We start from the raw sequence: 16395 nt of genomic DNA on the forward strand, positions 1-16395 counted from the left end.
GGGAGTCCTGAGGAACAGCATCAACTTATAGCTGCCACACACCATTCTGTTTAAGCAAGAGCCACATGTTCTATTCCCATTGCTGCTGCTTCAACCCAAGTGGAGGCATGATTAACTACACTCCAGGCATGGCCAGAGTTGCAAGGCATTCATCTTAACATGTGAGCCACTGCTTCGGTCAATTAACCAAGGAGGTAAATCATGGGTATCTCTAAAGCCAGATCTCCTATAATAAGGGAGCAAAAATTTAGGTGGCCAGAAACAACTGGTGCCTAGAGCAGTTGGTCCTGGTGACTGGGTTGGTGAAGAGCCGTTGCTGTTTTGTTTTACGGTTTTATTTCTCAGTGGTACTTTTAAACCTTGTACAGTGAATTGAATGCTGAATGAGTGGCATAGAAATATTTAAGTCCAGTAAGATTAGTAAACGTAGCAATGTAAAGATAGTGATGATTTCCAGGTATGCATGCCCTCTACCATCTCTGTGTTAGGTAGTGCCTGAATAGAAGACAAAAGGAATGCACCACCATTACAACTGAGTGGATCAGTTCACAGGCTCCCAAGAGAGGCAGGGATGCTGTTCAGCAATGGAAGGAAGATGGACCGAAGCAAGAGGCAGGTTGTCACAGCCAGAGTGCAGAACAGCAAGGAATCATCATCATCATCATCCTGTCGTGGGGGCACTGGGTTGCGTCCCCTCATAATTCTGCACCTGGGGCCATGGCCACACACACACACACACACACACACACACTATGCCACTGCCAGGGGGAGTCTCTGTAAGTTCTGCATTGTTTTAGCTGCTGGCCTAGCTCTCATAAAAGAAATAAAAGTGCATTAGACAACAGCAACTAAGGTGTGTCATGCCAGGGATGTGTCCGAAGTAAGGAATGTGATCAGTAAAATAAATCCAAATGACTCAATTTTTGGCATATTCAGTATGAGAAAGCAGAAGTTGTCTCAAGCCACTAGCCACTCCATATCCCAGAGTGGAGTTCAGTCATGGACTTTTCAGTAGCACGGGGTCCAAAGTTCCCTGTCGAGGTGAAATCTGGTGTGGGCAAAACTCATCCCTGCCCTCGTGCTGCCCTGCCCACCCCCTCGAGCTCTGAGCCACTGCCTCCCCAACAAGAATCCCCTGGCAGAGTAATGTAGGAATTAAGGTATCAGCTGGTAGTTGCCGTGAATTGCTCAGGGAGGGGAGCTGTGAGGACAACACTGAGTCCCCCACCTCCCAATTTCAATCCCCCTAAATTGCTTACTCTCCCATTAGGCTGCCTACAAATGTGATTGCAAAATTGGGGGGCCATTTTTGCTCAGCTCTGCTTTTCAGTCTCTCTGTGATAACAGGCTTTTAGTCCTCTGATACAAGTAATTCCACACAATGGCTGGGATCCAAACTTCTTCAGGTGCCTACAAAGAGCGTCTTTTAAGGTGCCTGTGTGTACACAGCAGCGCTTCCCACTTTCTTCTTCTTCCTGACAACAGGTCTTTGTGCCTCATAGCAGGATGTTTCTGAAAGTTGCTTCAGTTTTGGAGGCAGCAACATGGTTTAGTTTAAAAACTAATGAGTCCCATGACAGTTTTTTTTGAGAAAGACCATTTAAAATGTTTGACCTCACTGAGATTTAGAAATCTTCTGATCTGCATTGGCCATTGTGACAAAACTCCAGGATAATGAACTTGATAGAATCAACACAGGCTCATGCTGGATTGTCAGAATATGTCTGACAGAGTGCATCAGAAGGCTGATAAATACACTGCTCTCTGATTGTATGAATGGTTGGAATGTGTTATACTTCCAGCTAAACTAAATGTGAATACAATTAACATGAAAGCTTTTAAAAATGCCTAATAGCAGCAAAGAACGAGTTCAAGCAGCATCAGGACTACAGGAAAAGGAGAGGGAGACATTAGCTCCCTCTCCCCTGTGATCATCCCGTTCAGACTTGCAAACAGCAGCAGGGGTGGCAATTTTTCCAGACTATGGCAGGGGAGGAAAGGGTTAAGCTCTTCCTCTGCACTCTGAGCTCTTGATGTCAGGACTCGCCTACAGCTGCTATACCTTTTTTATTTTTTAGAAAAGTATTTTAATTGCATTCATGCAATTAATGTCATGCCTAGTTTAGCCCTTAATCAATGCAGATCAGCTTGAGCACCTACACTATAGCATGGAGTCTGGATTTCCCTTCCTGCTTTGATTCTGGTAACAGAATTAGGGTGGCACTGATTTCGGGTTTAGTGGTCTGTGTTAGTCTTTGTTGCTGCATATTAGCATGGATTTCTGCGTACCAGGAAGTTGGGCTTGAAGCAGACAGTTAGTGGGCAGGAGTAGGAACAATGGTCAGTTGAAGAATTCTAGGAAGTGTCCATTTAAAGGATTACAAAGGCACTACCTTCTTCCAAGGTGGCATGTTCCAAGGCCACTTACACTCTGGCCCCAGTGCACTCCCACTGCTGGTGTTTGGAGCTGTGTATACGCAATATTACCAACAAACCTGTAGCTTCTTGAGAAATACTGCTGTTTGATATGTTTTCCCCTCAAATTACCTTCCACCTGATTAGACAGCCACATTCACTTCTCAGATGACAACTTCATAAATAGGAGTTGGGGAGCTGCAGGTGCGGGAAAACCAAAGAGATAATGTGCACCAAGTGAAGACATTTCTGCCTCATCTCTGGTGTACAGAAATGTGCAAACGTGACCTGAAATGCAGCCTGGGAAGGCGGCCGGGGTGGGGTGGGGTTTGACCTCGCTGTGTTTTAAGCTGCTAATGTGTACATAGCCCAAGTCTCTTAAAGCCGGTGACTGATGACTTAATCCAAATGGTTTGTTTCTCAAATGCTTTTCTGAGTGTTTTTACTCCCCTGTTTCTAGCCAACGCTGCTATGCAAAATTGCCACAAGTTCTTTTCTTTTCCAATACCTGATGCGTTTGATGTCCGTTTTCTCCATCTGAAGAAATCAATGTCTGTATCAGTAGATGAATGTATTGGTTTTGCCTCTCCAAGACAAGCCTTTTCAAACAAGATGGTATATTCTGTAGCCACGTCATTTTAATTAAAAATATACCAAGGAGCTATTCATACTGGGGGCACATGAAAGGTTTCAGCAACATGCCCTGGAGCAGTTCAAACTTAATAAAGTCAAGGTGGGCCTTGGAGGACACCAGGCTTGCCTTTGATGGAGCCAAATAGATTTATAACATCTTCTAACAGCAAAGAGTTTTGTTCTTAGCAAAGAATATTTGATGGGGTATATGCAACGTACTGGGAAAAGAGTCATGGGGGTGGGGGAGAGAGAAAAGGAAGACTTTGTTGTTTTGTTCATTAGAGAACTCAGCTAGGAAAGTGCGGCTTAACCTCCTCTTTGCTTATACTGTAGCATGTTTAATTTCAAAACAAGACTGGACCAGAACACAAACTCCAGCCTGATTTATCTAGTCTTGCTGCCACCTGCGATGTCAATTTGATATCTTAGAAAGAAGGCAAATAATCTAGGATTGGTTAGAAGGAGGGAAGAAAACAATAACTGATAAGAATATTTACTTTTACAGCACATAAAAAGACCAAGGGGATGGCCAGTGAAATTTGTAGGCAACAGGCTTTGTGACATTACATGACCTTCCCTTTTTAACCTGCTTGGCTATAGCAGAGAGCACGAGAAAAGTGGCAAATTCAGCTATCATTTGAGGAAGTATGCTAGCCATGTTTACATCTTTGTCAGCTAATGAGGCCCAAGTACCTTTATACAATATCCACAGCTGCTGTGGCTTTTGCTTTCCTTTGACCATGCCATACTGTCCCTTGCAAAAAGCTAGAGAAGTCTCTCTATTTCTGGCCAATGTCTCAGTTCATTCAATCAATAAATGCACCAGAAAAGGGTTGTTTGAAAGCCTTTTGATCAAAGATATCGTGTGACCACACCACAGCACATTACTCCCTATGGCATCAGAGAAATTCAGCCAATGGCAGCCAGAGGATATGACAAGTGGGTAGCTGACTCATCTGAAGGATGCTCACGGACCTGCTGTGAAACCTTGAGGTTTGCTGCAAGTGTCAACTTCATTGAGACAGCAACTCAATCACATTTTATTGGATTTAGGGAATCACCTGGTAAGAGTAAGATAAGGAAGACTGAACTAACAGAAAAGTGATAGAGGAGAGAGGGAGGTGGACACTCCAGGAGATTTGACAGTGAATAATATTTGCTGTTCTGATGGGTCACCATTGTATGAAATTATATCATTCTACCAAATATATATTACGCACACATGCGTTCAAAGTAAAAGAAAACAGTAAATATTGTACACTGTTATGGAGTTTTAAATTTTATATGTGTGTATTTATTTGCCAGATGCTATAGTGGTAAAAAGCTTGGAGGGAGAACTGAGCATGGAGGTTGGCTCAGGTGGTCTGCATCTTAGCCAAGGCCCTGTCAACTAGGGCATGAGCGAGTGAGAAGAGGAGGTCCTTGCAGTTCACAATTCTCATGTCTCAACCCCCAAGTTGCTGGTGGTATGGTAGCAAGCCAAGCAGCGTTTCTGCTATGTGTAGGGTGGGGCTGGAGATTGATGTTAAAAGCTGCTATAAAGAAAAACTAAGCAGGCACTAGCACCAAACCAATGAATATGGTAAGAAGCTGAGTTGGATGGCATGAAAAAGGCTGGACATAATGAAAAGCATATTAGAATATAATTGGGCCCAACTCTTATCTGAATGAAGCAACTGCATATTTGAATCCCCTGACTGATTGTCAGACTGCATTGACTTGGGGGTGTTTCTGAGCCAAACCATGGCTTAGCCCTGGGTAGTGCAGCAGGGCCGACGGTTCACCCCATACAGGGGCTAATGCAAAAGGAATATCCTGATGACTGCCTTTGTGGGAGCACTGACATTGCATCAGGACTTGAACCAATCTCACAGAACAGTGGTTCCCAATTAGCTAAGTACTGTTTTCCAAAAGCCAAGCCATGGACCCCCTACTTTTGAAAATGTTGATACCTCTGTGCTAGTTTTTGTTCTGTGAATGGTGCCACCATACCCTCCAACATGTGCCAGCGCAAAATTGGGCTGTGCTCTCATGTGAGTTATGTGACCCACATGAGAGCATGGCACCCAAAAGATGCACATCTGGCTGCAATCTCACATGGTTTGGTGCTCTGTGTTCTCATGTGAGATGTCCCGGACAGTTGATAGATATGTGCCACGGACCTCCTGGAGGACCTCCAATTGGGACCACCCTGGAGGGCTGTGGAATTGGCTGGGTGCTGTGCTAGCTTTTGTTTCTACAGCTATTGTTGTGGCATGGAATTTGCTGCTGAGAGTACATAGGACCACATTTATGCTATGCCAACATTAGCCCTAGCATAGAGGGACCATAGGATCATACTGAAAACAAAACTTTGCTCTATTGTAAGAATGCAGATGCTTAGAGCTCCGATTAGAATCGCACACATATATATGGAAATAAATAAATCTGACATACTGTCAATGTTTAGATTATTTTTCTTTTCTTTTTTTACATTTTCACAAGAGCAGGAAATTAGAGGGAGCAGACAATCATTATTTAATGGCAGCAGAAGCTCAGTTTCAGATGCATATCTAGGCAAATTCTTCCAAGCATAGCATACATCCCCCGCCCCAATATGAAGTGATTGCTGGCTTGGCATATACATCACCCCTGAGAGTCAAAGATAAGGGAAAGCCGTGCAGGTCAACCCGAACATGAATTGTTGATAAAATCTATATAGCACACAGCATCGTGGATTAGCATACATGTACAGAGGAGAGAGCAATGGCATTGTAACATTTATTACAGTAAGCCATGAATGAAAAACAAGCATCAAACAGAACATGCACACTGTATGAGAAGAAGAGGTCAACAGGGATTGGGGGGCAAGGGGGCAGTTTTGTTATCATACAGGTAGCATCAAACTTTGACAAATGCATTTTCATGCCTGAAGTGAAGAACAAGATGGTGCCCCCCTTCCGTTCAATGCACGAAAGTCAACTGAACTCACAGACGAATCTTACTTCAACACTGATAACAGTATAAATCAGTATCCACACATATAAGGGAATGCTAATTAAAAATAGCACATAAATGGCATCACACCAATACAGATTTCTAAAATAACATTTGGACACTTGCCATATTACTGGCGTGGGGGCAGAGGTACATTTCCTCTGGTTTATACTGGGATTGCCTGCTGATTTATATATTTGGATTAACGTTTAGAGGGAGATCTCCAGTATATGTAGAAATGATATTGTAATGACCTGCCCAATTTTCATTGTTAAATCTCTGCAATGGCTATTCATGCTCAAAAGACCTCCTAACATGGATGCTGGCTGCAGCCAAAACCTCGATAGTGGAACGGTGGAAAACACTGAAGGACGTGCAGTTAACACTTTGGTACAAAAATGTGTGGATACTAGTGATTTCAGACAGGGGTACGCACTACATCACAGTGGCTCTCCCAAAGGCTGGACCGGTTCCGTGCATTAAAGAGTGTGTGGGGGTGTGCATATTTGCTCTTTACTAGGACTGTAAAAGAAGGATTCAGACAAACATCTGAGTGATGCAGTCACTGAGTGTGGGAACCAGCCATTTGACTTGCCTGGCACTACCAAACAACACCTCCTGGAATTCCTTTGCAAGGTGTGTGGTCTGGCAGGAAGAGGAAAGTTGTGTTCTTACACTTTGGCTATGACATGTCACAGCTTGGCTATGAAGAGCTGTATCTCAGTGGCAGGGCATTTTCCTTGTGTACAGAAGGTCCCAGATTAAATCTTTGACAGCTCCAGGTAGGCATGGGAGACACTTCTATCCCAAACCCTGGAGAGCCACTACCAGTCAGTGTAGACGATATTGGGCTAGATGGACTTGACTCAGTACAAGACAACTTCCTGTGTTCCTAGGAGCTTTGATTACTTGATTTCACCTCTGCCATCTTGCCTTTGGCTGCTTCTCAGGAGCCACCCAAAGGGAATGACAAGAAGTGGCTCAGCCAAGATTTGGTAGAAAGGATTCAGGATTGAGATGGGGGGGGGGGGAAATATTGTCAGGAGAGTTGTGGCACCTGTCACCAATGGAAGTGAGACCTTGCCATTACAGGTGGTTAGGATGCTGAGGCTGATGTAGTACAATGATATTTGTTGTTGGTTGATTCTGTGCTACAGATGGTCATGATTCTGAGGGTGGCAGTGACTTTTGGAAGAAAAAGAGAGTAATTTCTCTTACAAATGGTACATAAAAACAAAAAAACAAATAAACAAGTCATCACTGAAGGAAGCTTAATTATCTGGCATATTAGTCCCAGGGAGACTGATTAGGGAGCAGGTAGAAATAATTGATCATTCAGTTCAGTAACTGATTATTTTGTGCTGTAGTTTATCATACAGTTATCTCACTACTGTTGGCTTAATCACTGGACCCTCATTCCAGATATGGGGGAGCTAGTTGTAGTGACTCGGTGGAGAGGTATAGGCACTCCAAACATGCTCAGAGGTATCCTACAATCAGCTTTCCAATAAAGTTGTCTCATCTTAGGTATTGAATAGTATGGTGGGCTCACACTCCAGAACCCTATGAAACCAGGGGACCAACTTAACTAGATTTGTAGGAACTAGTCCATAAACTATATTATGCTCAGTGTTCTCTAATTATAGATGGCTGGATATATAACCATGACTGGATTTGTGAGACACACTAATCTGCCAGGACAAAGGGTTCAAAACCAGTGGGAGCAACTGGGATCTAGCTGGGAAAGAGCTGTTTTGGATTGAGAGTCAGAACTACTATTGCTCTGAGACTAGTATCATTGGCCCATATGCAATTCCTTCTGTGTCCATATAAGGCCTGCACAACCTGTACATTCCCTAAAACAGTAAAGTGACACTTACAAGGACATGATAAATCTCCAGTGCAGGTGGGTGTTTCGATGTACAGTTCTAGCAATGTCAGCTTGAATCAACATCACGACTTTGACTTCTGCATCAACCACAACTACTGCCTCCACAATGAAACCGAAAGGAAGGATAGCTGCTGGCATTTCTACCTCCAGCTAGCAGGGAATGTATGTAAATTAACCAATACCAGCACCATGCTCCTGTAAGGCTGATAAATGGAAAAAATTGGGCACTTACCAGCCACCTAATAGGTGTCTGTGAGCTCAGATCACAAGGAAGGGGGCTGAATGACAGAATGGGTAGACTTGGCCAGATTATAATAGGGCAGTTGGAATGATTACACAAGAGACCATACTTGCAGACTCTGAACTTTATATCTTTTCTGCTTTTTGAAAGTAAGTCTCTAGATCTCCAGGAAGTAAAGTTATGAAGCAAAATGTGCAGCCAACTTTTTGAAGCCATTTCTGGAAGATGAGCCAGCCTGGCTGCTCATACTTTTCAGTGTTTTAAGCCAGTGAGTAAAGTCTGAATTATGTTTGATGAGTGTTTGAATGCCAGGCTACAGGAATCCCCAGGGTCCTAAAGAGCTGCTATTTCCCTTGCTCTTTAGTGCACTCTTCCTGCTTATTTTCCAGTCCTTGAAACTGCTGTAGTTTGCCCTTCCTTTCTAGCAACCAAATTCACATGTCTTGTGGTGGGTTCATTTGATATCACATACACCCTATATTTTCAGCAAATACTATTGCACAATAGTGCAAATGGGTGTTAAATAATCCTCCTTCCCCACAAATGGCAAATGCAAAATGTGAAAATGTGGAAAGAGGCTTTGAGATGTCTCCTGCTGTGTGGAAGATGAACTCCAGGAAATCATTAAGAATTCACTATATAGTTAACTTACAATGCAATGGTAAACATGACTGCTCCACAGTACGTCTTTAGTAGAGCTTGACGTAGGGAAGGACAGGATTGCAAAATCAAACAATTCCAACACAACTGAATTATTATTAATAGAATAAAAATGATTCCATAACATTTAAAAATCCATTTTCGTTATCTCAGTGATTTTGCCATTGGGAAAGAACATTAGTAAGTGGAAACAGATTTTGTCTTTTTTTGTACTGAGAAGTTAGGAAAACTCTGACTGTGCTTTTTCTTACTATTTTACCTATAAGAGTAAAATCATCAGTAAAACGAAAGCAGTTCACACTGCTTTCCACAATCCCCTATGCCCAGTGGCTACAGGCCTAAGTTAATCAATCCTAGGAATCAATCCTTTGTGCATACGTACTAACCTGGGAGTAAGCTCAAACTGGGCGCAAGTGAGACCTATGCATTTAAAATATACAGTAAACACGTCAATTTAATATTCCTTGAAGCCTTGAAGCTATACGAATTTGCAAGGAAGGAATGGCAAAAAACATGGTCTTTTATAGTACAAATATGCATTAATGGAACTGAAATTTGATGCCTGTGATTCATGCACTACGTCCCCTTTTGTAGCCATTGATGCCTCTTACATCTTCACAACAGTGAAACTGTACTTGCTTAGAATATTTTTTTGGAATCCACAGAAATTTATGATTAAGACACACATGAAAAATTATATGTTTATATCATTTATATCAGGCTTCTTCTTCTGATTCCTTTGTTCAGGTAAAGTGAAATAGTGCACTTCACCTGAATTTCCAGAAATTATGACATGAGATTTTGTGAACATTTCCCGTTTTGATCTAGTTCTGCCCCTTTAAGACCAAGCTAGTGTGGGCTTTGCCAAAGGGAATCGAACCCATGAATGAGTACCTTGGCACCCTGCATTCAGCTGGCACAGCACACGTCACTCACAGTTTCCACAGCTGATTGGAATGTTCAGAACTGTACCCAGAAAATTGCAGCTTGGTGAGGGTTTCGGAGAAGAGAATTTGACACTGAGCAGATTAAGAAAGCTATACTCACTGTATGCCTGGAGCATTGGTATGTTTCAGAGGGCTCTTCTTGCATCCCAGATTAAGAAAAGGCAGTGTAGATACTAATTTCACAGTGACGTGGTGGTTCATATTCTGCCTCAAAGAGCCTCTGAGACTTAGCCTTTATGGGTAGGATTCACCTAATAAGCCACGTCAGTGAAAGCCCTGTGCAAGGCCCATTGCACAAGTGGTAGGCCTTGCACACCCCCAAAACTGGCTCGAGGGGGTGGTGGCGGTGGGAGAACTCCCAGAACAGTAAATGGGCAATGCCAGTGCTATTTTTCTAGAAAAATACATGCCAGAACTCACCATGAACGCCTCCCTTGTTCTCTTATGATGGCAATGGCACCCACCAGAGAGGGGCTGGAACTGAGTTCCTGTGAGTTCTGGCAGAATAAAGGCCCTGGGCCATGCCCTTTTGGCCGCACAAGCAATGGAGCCCACAGCCCTAATATAATAAAGAGAATGGATTATTATTTGTAAGGAAGAGAGTTCTGTTGTTTCAGCCCTCACCTGCCTTCTTAAGGAATAGAACCCAGAAACAGGCCTATTCTCAGTGTAGGCTCAAGGTCAGCATCCTAGGGCAGCTACTGTGCCGCCAGCACTGTCACCTTCCCCATGCTTTCCACATAGGGTAATTGGCTCTGTGAGCCTCCATTTTACTTTCTCACTATAGCACGGAACGACACTGCATCTGGTGCTCTGGAGCACTGCCAGGGTTGGGGTTTGGGTTTAAATGGCAGTCTGAAGGTCCAAAGGCCCCCTCAAACCTGGAGCTGGCCTTGCCTGTCCTTCATATGTTGTTTAGCAAAACTAGGCCCATTTTGCAGCTTTTTTCCCCCAGAAGGAACTACTAAGGGAATTTTATAACCATCAAATTCTCTTCCGCAGAGTCAACTGTGCTACAGGCATGCGGCGTGTTCTCAATTCCCAATCCTCTGCTGTGTCGAATGTTTCCAAAACTCTTGCAGTAGGAACAAAGTGGGAACAGGACACAGCTGGGCTGGTCCGATCGTCCGCCAGCTGGGAAGGCATGAAAAGGGAGAGCTGGCAGGACTGTTTTTCACTCTGTTTCAGAGTCTGACGTTCATAATGTGAGGAATGGTTCTCTTTCAAAGGACATGAAATGGAAATATTCCCCTTCTCTTGGATGTTTTGGAAAGTGGATTTCTGTTTGAAAAACACCTTTTGGGGCAAAGAGGTTTTGCACCAAAATTCTTTGCCAGTTCCTGGAATTGCTAAAAAGCAGAAACAACTGGAGAAGGTCAGGAAATGAAAACAGCTCTGGGACAGCAGAACATTTCAACTTAAAAGCTGCCCGCTGGTAGAAAGATGAGTTACAGAAGCAGAACTTCACTTAGAAAATGTGGACTTGTGTAAATCCCATGAAAAAACACACAAACTGAACCTGTGATTTAAAAGTGGGAAAGCAGCAGGAGGGAAGAGGGTAGGGTGGCCATGTGGCCGACTTTAGGGAAGGTAGCCCACTATTTGAAAGGCTGTCCATGTTAAGTTGTGGGTGAACATATCAGACAACACAACGATTCTTCAAACAGCTCTTGTTTATTCACAGGCCAGAACAGAACAGAACTGAACTGAAGGGTTCAGTCAGCCTGCTTATATAGAGCTCCACTAGAATGCAACAGTAACCATTTTCTGTAACTATCCAATCACTGAACGTCACTTTCGATCCCTTATTTGCATATGTGGACCTGAACTATCTACAGTATCCCCCTGCTGGCCCAGGGTGAGAACTTCAGTACATAACAGTCCAGTCCAAGTTTAAATGAACCATTAGATGGGTCAGCAGGAAGGACCTTGAAATGCAGACTCAGCAGGCACACAGGTCAGCTGGTCACAGTCTTTTCCACTGCAGTGATATGTACTGTATTTATATTTCAAAGATAGCAATTACTTCTAAATTTGCACCTACACATATAAACCAGCATATGCAAATATAATGTAAACCAGTGTCTTCTCCCCCCCCTCTCTCTTGGTAATGCATGTGACCACTCTAGAAGAGGATGCCAAGACCTAGGCCTGCCTACACTCTCTCTACCCACAAAACTGCCTCACCCAAAGCTGCCTTTCTTCTGGCAGGCATTACTTTTGATCATAGAGCTTGACTGAAAGAAAAGCTTTCTGCGGAGGAGGGTTTTCTTTGCAGCAGAGGAAACTGGGAAGCAGGAGGGGAGGATTCAAAACTCACACCAACCTCTTATCCCCACGCAATTGACAATATGTCTACTGGTCATATTGGGTCATACTGGGCACCACAATTCAAGAAGGACATTGACAAACTGGAACGTGTCCAGAGGAGGGCAACCAAAATGGTCAAAGGCCTGGAAACGATGCCTTATGAGGAACGGCTAAGGGATAGCCATGTTCAAATATATAAAAGGATGTCATATAGAGGAGGGAGAAAGGTTGTTTTCTGCTGCTCCAGAGAAGCGGACACGGAGTAATGGATCCAAACTACAAGAAAGAAGATTCCACCTAAACATTAGGAAGAACTTCCTGACGGTAAGAGCTGTTCGACAGTGGAATTTGCTGCCAAGGAGTGTGGTGGAGTCTCCTTCTTTGGAGGTCTTTAAGCAGAGGCTTGACAACCATATGTCAGGAGTGCTCTGATGGTGTTTCCTGCTTGGCAGGGGGTTGGACTCGATGGCCCTTGTGGTCTCTTCCAACTCTATGATTCTATTCTATGATTCTATGGTCTGCCACCATTTTATCTATGCTAGGCTCTTAGCAGACTGGTAATCAATGCCCAAAGTATGCCAACATCTTTTGGCTTTCTTCTGTTTACGGTGGGAAACAAGTTAAGTTACACTTACACACACACACACACACACACACACACAAACTTAGGCTATACAATGCTAAATTTAAGTCTGGCCAAGTCATACTGGCCTGGAATCCACATACACATCCCGGTATTCACAATTTCAGCATGTATGTGGCCCATGTAGTCACTGTAAAAAGGCCTCTCAAAGTGGGGGGAAATGATTGTGGGAATGCATTTTAGCAAATCACAAGGAGATATAATTGCAGGTTTTTTTTTTATTAAACAAAAATTCTCACAGGACAAATGTGGTGGAGAGGTGTGACTTTCTGTGGCTTAACGGTCAAGAAAAGCTCAAATGTGCATGCCCAAGTATGTCCCAATGCTGTGTGTGGCCTGTGGCTCCCTCCTTTTGGAAGCTCTGTTGTTGCAGCTGACAGCCAATGCAGCATTTACTTGCTTATTGGGAAGCAACTGCTACTTGACTTGTCAACTGTCCTTCTCCCTTTGCTAAAGGAGGCTTACTGTGGGTTTATGTGTGCCACGGGTTCACCACCCCTGCTGACTGCTATCAGAAGCGGACTTCATGCTACAGAAGACTGGTGAGAAGAACCATGCAAGCTTTTGACTTTCATATAACCTTTCTTCCTGGTCAAGGTAAACGGCTTTCTCACTCCTACACTAACCCAAGTTAGAAAATGAAAGGGGGAATAGAAACCCCAAACACACCCAAAATGTTTGATCTGATGTCTTAAGCTTTAAAACCCACGCTTGATGGCTAAATATACCCGGTTGCTTCAGCCTTTCCTTGTATGTGTATTGCAAACTCTGTATCATTTTAGTTGCTCCCTACTGAATCCTTTCCAGTTTGCTTGCATTCTTAAAATATGCTGACCTAAACTGGCCACTTTCCAGCTAGCCAAGTGCTGAGCCGAGGACCAATTTTTACCTCCTGTGCCTTGAATCACATTATAGGCAAGTTCGTCCGAGAGGTGCTTCTGAGGAATAGGCTGACTAATCAGACAAATGACTGGGGGATGTCATTTGCCCACTGATAATTTGCCTATTCTGCCAAATCAAATACAATTTTGACTCAGTAAGTTCTCTTGCGAGGATGATGTGTCATCAGAAGACTTTTGCTTCTTGTTGACAAATGCTAAAGTTTAATCTGTCTTGGATGGGTAGCGAGGGTGTATTATCGACAGAGCTTCTTCCTTAGGAATGTTGGAAATGTTTCACTGTGGGTACTTTCTAACTCTTGAAGCAAGGGATGCGGTAAGACACCGACCTGGTTCACACATCACACTAAACCAAGCCATGGTGGTGTGCAGGCCTCAGGAAATGAGACTGAAGCCATTTTACTCCTTCCTGTTCATTCTGCTGTCGCACTGTGCTAAGCCATGGTTTGGCTTAGTTCTTCAACTGAGCCTGGGTTTGTGGTTTTGCTCTCTCCAGACTAATGACAACCTGTAACCAAGATTTGTCCTATGGTTTATGGCTTGTGGTTTATCCGGGAGAGCTACTTCACATGCCTGGGTTCGGATGGCACCCTAAGCCAACCTATGGCTTAGCTCAGGCTTCCTCAAACTTGGCCCTCTAGATGTTTTTGGCCTAAAACTCCCATGATCCCTAGCTAGCAGGATGAGTGGTCAGAGATGATGGGAATTGTAGTCTCAAAACATCTAGAGGGCTGAGTTTGAGGAAGCCTGGCTTAGCTCAACACAGAGCAGCACAGCAGCAGAACAACTGGGGAGCCTGCACATTCACATGTTCGTGCTAAGGTCACAGTTTGGATTAGTATTACACATGAATCTGGTTAGCCTCGCATTTTCACAATGTGTCTCTGGATAACCATGGTTGACAAGGGCCACAAGTCAATGGAGATGAATGAGTAAAGAAGAAACATGATACAAGTTAGTATTACATGCGGATTTAGTTAGTCTTGCATTTTAGAATATTATTAGAATGTGGTCTTTCACACTTTAAGGTTGCAGTTCTAACCCCACTTACCTGGGAGTACATTTAATGGGACTTCTGAGTAGTCATGGTTAGGATTGATGCCTTTCAGGGGAGTAAGGCTGAAATGAATCCCATTGGTCTCAGTGGTGCTGACTTCTGAGTAGACATGTAAAGGATTGCACTATAAACTGCATGTAGGATTGCTAACCATAAGCATGTAAGTGACTCAATATATTTATTTATTTGAGAATAGCACTGATCATTGCCTAAGGAAATTCTATCAGTTGTATCTTAATGTGAGCAGGATGACTGGACTAGTTTCTTTGTGGCCTATATCACTTTGGCATTCCTACATTCATTAGTCTAGTCTCCCATTTCCGCATTATTCTGTAACTCTTAAAAAATCCCACATGAAAATTTACATCTAAATACATATTTTTGAATATGTAGCCTCAAAAAATACGCATTTCTAAATGAACTTTTTCTAAAAATATGCATTTGAATAATTTTTCAGGTATGAACTATACAACAGAAAATTCAGAGAAGTGTGAAATCTTAAGGATAATTATGTTTTAATCTGCACATTACTCTGGGAGCTGCAGATCAGGTCAGTTTTGTATCAGAATTCACATAAACTGCATTCTTCCAGGATCCCACCTAACAACACACTTCATTCTGGCCAAATGTCCTACTTTTCTATATATTCTTTTATGATTCTTACCCTTTAAAAAGTTTTTATTTTTAAAACTGATCATGTGCACCTCCACCTATGCACCCATTCATTGTTTCCACTCCCCACCCCCCACATTCTCAGCAAAGTTCTTGGCTACTTCAGAACCTAGTTTGCAGACTCTCTTCCCCACACCCCTGTGCAATTTACATCTCCCAACAAAAATGTGCAGTGTCAGTGGGGGATACACAGCTGGTGATATGCAAATCTACAAGAAGTAACAACCTGAGCCTTAAGCCCGTTGTAGAAAACTAAAGAATAACCCACTAAACATGAGAGGCGGAGGAGGAGGATCACATATGGATGGCAGAAATGCAAAACGATGGGCGAGAAAAGAGAACAGGAAAAACAGGTTAAGATCTGCAACAATGGGGCATTGCTCTGTGTAAGGAGTTTTGGGGAAAGCATAATTTTGCGCTCCGAGAGAGATGACACAAAAGCACATTTGGATTTCTTTTAGCTAACCATTTTTAGTGCAACCCCCGCTCCAGCATTGTTTTCTGTGCTTTGTTTTTCTTTTCTTACTCACAGCCAGCCATCAGACTATACCCCAAAGGTAAGGCATGCTGCTTTAAAACGCATCCCATTATCTGGCTTAATTTGTGGTCTAAGTAGTTGGACTGTTCTCGGGACAATGTTTCCTCCCTCTCCCTCTCTCTGGCTCCTCTGGAGTGTTCATTATTATGTGGCTGCATGAAAAGCAGGCAATGAGGTGGGAGGCAAGGTCACAATAGTGGACCTAGGACTCTACAGCTTGCTCATTAAGGACAGGCATTTACAACAGCACACGCAGAGCCTCCCTTCCAGAGACAGACACTTTCAAAGCAGTAAGAGATGAATGACAAGGCCTCTTGAGCAATATGCACATCCAACAAAGGGGGCATCTTGAGCTCTGCAGGGAAAGCACTTTGTACTTTGGAGAAGTGTTTTAGAAATAACCGTCATAATGTTTATCGATCAATTGTGTTTAGGATTTTTAAAAAACCAGCTCCATCCTAGTATCCACTAAAGCGAAATCTGATACAAGATGAAAAGTACCCCATGCTGACT

General features: G+C 43.2%; 1 protein-coding gene and 1 long non-coding RNA gene across 5 annotated transcripts in view; one reads left to right on the forward strand and one right to left on the reverse strand.

Moving 5' to 3' along the window:
* The window catches only part of LOC310709640 (phosphatidylinositol 3-kinase regulatory subunit gamma), a 248789-nt gene that overhangs the window by 89318 nt on the left and 143076 nt on the right, over positions 1-16395 (reverse strand). The gene's annotated exons all lie outside the window — the stretch shown is intronic.
* The window catches only part of LOC310709730, an 80892-nt gene that overhangs the window by 40821 nt on the left and 23676 nt on the right, over positions 1-16395 (forward strand). Inside the window, exons 2-3 of the long non-coding RNA XR_014527646.1 lie at positions 13173-13313; positions 15130-15222. This is a non-coding gene — a long non-coding RNA (uncharacterized lncRNA). The remainder of the gene's footprint in view (positions 1-13172; positions 13314-15129; positions 15223-16395) is intronic.

The sequence above is a fragment of the Podarcis liolepis genome, assembly GCF_965112155.1.
Source record: "Podarcis liolepis genome assembly, chromosome: 6".
In the NCBI taxonomy this organism is placed as follows: Eukaryota; Metazoa; Chordata; class Lepidosauria; order Squamata; family Lacertidae; genus Podarcis; species Podarcis liolepis.